The sequence below is a fragment of the Arachis ipaensis genome, chromosome B03 (assembly GCF_000816755.2).
Source record: "Arachis ipaensis cultivar K30076 chromosome B03, Araip1.1, whole genome shotgun sequence".
Lineage (NCBI taxonomy): Eukaryota > Viridiplantae > Streptophyta > Magnoliopsida > Fabales > Fabaceae > Arachis > Arachis ipaensis.
Window position 1 is genome coordinate 29,820,341 of NC_029787.2, and position 5,428 is coordinate 29,825,768.

A 5,428-nucleotide genomic window follows, 5' to 3' on the forward strand; every position below is an offset into this window, starting at 1 on the left:
GTCAGAAGTTAAAGGTGATTTATTTCCTTTTGCATGCAAGTTAATTTCTTCACTTCTTCTCCTACTCTCTGTAATACCAATTTGGGATAAATGAAGAAAGTAGCTTCTGATTATCCCTGCTATGAATCAAAGGCTCAAGTTGTTACTTGGGGTCAAAGCACATTTTCAAGGGTGGGATTATCACTGAGAAATATTATCTCCGCTGCTCTGTTGCCTTCGATCAAGCAAACAAATCAGATTTGAAATCCCTAATTTAGGAGTTGATTGAAGAAAAAGAAGGGGCGATTGATCAAAGCTTAAAATTCAAGAAGTTGACTCTAGAGGAACTTCAATTAACCGGGGCTCAAATTAAACCAAGGTACAAAAAGAAAAATTGAATCTGTTGGGAAAAGAAGGAGAGAGAATCTGAGAGAAAAAGAGAAAAGAGTGAATCCTCACTACTGAGTTTGAAGTCTTGGAAGCATTGCACCTACACTAAAGGGAGTACTCTGCCAAGATGAAGAATAATATTATGAGTTCAGATGCTGGGTTTAGTGTATAGAGTTAAAGCTGTAATTCATCAATCTCTTTCATGTTTTACTGTTTTATTTTTCAGTTTTAATGTATATTGTTCTTAGTTTTCTTTGAGAGGTAAAAGGAAAGAAAGAGAGACATTGAGAAAAAGCTATTGAGTAGAAAAGGTTGAAAGATACACTTGAGAGAAAAGCCAAGAGTGATTTCAGATTTCTATTAGTTGTATTTTCTGTCTTATGTTATGTACTTATGTTATGTACCTGAAAAGTATCCCTTACTAAGTTGGATAAGCATTTAGTGTGGTGAGTCTAGGTATTAGCATAGCCAAGTCAAGTTTATATTGAAGCTTGTGCGCCCAGATAGGATTAAGCTGAGTCCTAGGAAATTGGTGTATGTAATACTTGAATTATAGTGAAAATTCCACCAATATTGTGGTGGAGACTGAATGTAGGTTGCAATGCACAAGACAACTGAATCAGGATATATGGCCGTGTCATCTTCTTCTTCTTTTCTATTTTAGTTTTATTTTTTGGTTTTTATGAGACAAAACGAAATTGTCTCCTAATTTATCCGCTACGTAGATTAACAGAAATCTGGTTTAAAGTTATATCTTTAAAGCTTAACAATTAAAAGTTAAAAAAGACCATAAATTCAACACCTCTTTTTCCCTAAACCTTTTGAAATTTTCAAAAACTCTTTTAGTGATCTAAGTTACTAAGAACAGATTTTTTAGAGGTTTAATAGAAAAACCCTTATCTTTCTTTTTGTTTCCATTGTATCCTTGTTACTCGTTTTATTTTCTTATCAACAAGCTAAGCGAAATATACGAAAGAGCACATAATTACCTACAGTAGAAAGAGGGCTAATAAGCCATGAAGATAGATAGTAATCCTTGAGCCTATTCTCCGAGAAACCCCTCCGTGGTAGGGATAGTAAAAAATACCCACGAATATTACCTACAACAAGGATTTAATAGTGACCTACAAAATTTCATGGGGACAAGGACCTGCCTCTGCAAATAAACATAGACGAGGAATATTAGAGGCCAGCAACTTTTATGATTTGTAGTCATTAAATAGTCATTAATGATGTTTTTAATGGTGTGAGATTTCATCCAATGGTATGAGATTACTCATTTTTCTTTTGCTGGTTATATGCTGATCATAATTTAATAAAGTTGTTGGCTTCTTAAACTTTTCTATTATTATATCATTTTGTTGGAAACTATTTTTTACTTTATTTTCATTTAATGTGTATATTAGAGATTTTGTGTACATGTAATTGTTAAATTTGTGTTTAGATTGAGTTTTAATATGATATATTTAATTGAGTTGTATGAGATTATATTATAGTTGTGTGTATTTTAAAAAAAATAATGATTAATATCCATAGATACTGATATACAGCAGATTGACCTTCGAAGTTTAATTCTCAAATTCAGTTTGTACTCGTTTAAAAAGGGTAAAGATTCTTTAAACCTTCCAAAATAAATAACGGAGAGCATCTATAATATTCTAACCCAGTTTAGTTTTCATGTACAAATACATGGTTCTAAGGCATGTAGAGCTTGCATGCAAATCAAATAGGCAATCTATATCACATCAACATCCATAGTTTATCACTTCTCAGCTTCCATGAGTTATGAGATATGTCATGCTTGAAACAACTTCACTATTTTTTAGACCAAATTTTTATAAAGATTTTTCTTAATATTTTCCAAGGTAAAAGAATTATTAATGATTATATCCCACAATTCAGAACCAACTTTGCACCAGAAAATCAATTTTTCAAACTTTGAGAGTTGGGTTTGATTTAATTCAAACCTATCAACTTTAATATTTGAAAAAACATGTTTTAAAATGTTATTTTAGATCCCAAAATGATTTTTATCAAACCAATTTGAAAAAAATTGATTTTTTAAACATTTTTAACTTGAGAGATAATAATGTTTTCCATTCTCTTTTGACAAAATTTATAGTCTGACAAATAATATGTTGAATATTGGACTTTAATATTGTCACCTCCCTTCCTTGCATTTTGAGTTTCATGAGAGTAAAAGCTTTGAACTTGTAACGCAATTCTGATCTTTTGTGAAAAAACACTTTCCGTTTAAAGAAATTCAATATTCTAATTTACTACTTCGTCGTCAAAACATGAATTTTATTTTTGACACTCATCAATTAAATTGTTATTAATCAAAATGTAATATATTATGTATAAGAAATGTTTTTTTTTTTGGTGACATGTATAAGAAATGTTTAAATACTAATTAAATATGTTTATCATTCATCAAAACAAATGAACATAATAATTTCCAAAAACTTAATTCATGCATTCAACTAGAATTACAATTAAAAGATAAATCACAAATACACCTTACGCAACTAACTTGTTATAAACAATGATTTATAATCTTTAACTTAAATTGTAAAGATTAGTTTATGTACAAGCTTTTCTAAAATATATCTTATGTTATTATAACAAAAATGTTTGATAACAAAAAATAATTAGTTAAAATAAGCCAAATTTAATATTTATTAATTATTATAATAATTAATATTAAATAAGATAAATTCATATTTTTTTTATGTCCTTAGTATTACTGTACTATAAACAATAATAATTGACAACTAAATACTAAATGAAATAATGATTAACTCAAGTATGACTAGAGAGAGAAATCAGAAAAAAAAATTTAGGAAGAAGATTTATAACTTATGGAGAGAGAAGTTAGAATGAGGAAATGAGGAGAAAAACAGAAGTCTCCTTGGCCTAACCAAGTCCACAAAAGATGTGTCTTTTCGACTAACAAATTTCATGAAGGTGGCACTGTTTCATTCATCGTTTTCCTTGCTGACGAAGGACCTTACAAGTCAGCATTTTTTATGGAAAATGTTCTAATTGCATTTTAGTGAAGAAAGCACTAGGGATGGCAAAATTGTAACAACCCAGAGGATTTTTTATTTTTTTTAAGTTTTATAAGATTCACAAAATTCGAGTAACGAGTTAGATTTAGTTTGACAAGCTGATTTTGAACATACAGAAAAATAAATAATATCTTATAGTAATAATAATATTTTATTAATTTATTTTGATGATTCACTTTTATAACTCCCATATTTCTTCATTTTGATCTACCTCTTGTTTCTTTTTTCTTTTTCATACATAATCTTAAAAATTATTTTTTTCTTTCTTTTCTTCGTACGTGATGTTAAAAAAAAGAACAAAAAATAAAAGTTGAAACTTAATAATCAGAGTTTTTTTAAGCTCGGCCATTTAATTCTAAAATTTTAAACCGATTAAAGTGTTCATTTCTTTTTCTCCTTCACAACTATACTATAGGTTCGTTAAGAAAGAAAAGTGAGCTAGACATAGTTGGCGAAAAAAAATAGGATTTTATGAGCTAACCTCGAGAGATAAGATTTAGTAAATTAACATGAATGAACTGTATTTTGTTGTTTAGTTGCTAATTGAATTTTTTTAAAGACATGAAAGATGAAACCGTATTTACTTAATGTTTTAATATTTTTTGAAAATACAAAAAAAAAAACATGGACACCACCGGGCTACGACGTACATTAATAATATATTATATATAATATATAATATATAACATATAGTATATATTATAGGAAGCATTTCAGATACATCCTTGTTTTTTTCTGAAAGTATTTGAAATGTCATCATTTAGAATCATTCAGATTTAATATAAAAAAAAATTATCCGTTCGGATGTAAAGAAATATGCATTATGCGGATATACACAAAAGGAGTTGCATGGATGAGTTGCAATGGCAGGGTGATGTAATAGATTTTGTAGAGATAAGCATGCTACTGTGGTTCTTTGTCTGATAGATTGGCATAATGTGCATGTGTGACTTTAAAGGGGTGAGCCAGCCAATAACATTATTGATTGAGAATACATTTTGTTGACCCATATAAAGAAAAAGAACTGAAAATATTCTTTTAAATTAATTATTTATTTTAATACCAACAAAAAAATATTACTGATAATAATAAGATCGTCTATGATGGTCATCAGGTATATATTATTAATTATCATTAAAAACTTAAATTTTTTATATTTTTAATATAAAAATTTTAATTTTATAATCTTAATTAATATGTGTTTTAAGAGCACAAAATAAATAAATTTTTTCTTTAATTATTTTTTTTAGATTACAATATTTTATTATGAGTAATGTTACACATTTAAATTTTTTTAGGAACAAAGTTTAACTAAGTTAAACAACAAGATTTAAAATAATATTAGTTATAATTAATTTTTGTTATGTTAAATTAACTTAATTAAATTTAGTAGAAGTGTTCAACTAAAGTCGATTTGCATATATCCCTTGTAAAAATAGCTAAATTCTGTTACCTTTATATTCTCTCATCTTTCAGCTGTCTTTTACAGTCTTAACAAATCTTTTCAAACTACCGAGTTAAGTTATCTAAGATATTTATGTTCTAAATATAACTCTAACTTAACACTTTATTTTTTGTCTCCTCCAATCTTTCGAATCACTGATGAAACAACTTCTCTCACACCTCAGCCAAGAAAAATTTCTCAGAAAAACATACATACATATAGCTCCGTCAAGAGAAATTTCTCAGAAAACATACATACATATATATATTATTTATAAAAATAAAAAATAATAATAATAATAAAATAATATATTAAAGCTATAGAATTAAAACGTAACTAATTTAAATGCAGAAGAGTTAGTGTAATTAGTAAAAAAAATTAGATAGTTAAAGTATAATTAAGTAAAGCTTATGAACCAAATAATAATTAATTAAAATTTTGAGATTAAACTTAAAATGTAAGTGTAATATTTAGAAATTAAAAGATGTAAAAAGAATTTAAGTAAAGATTGAAGTGACGAGTGTCGTAAAATTTAAGAAAAAAA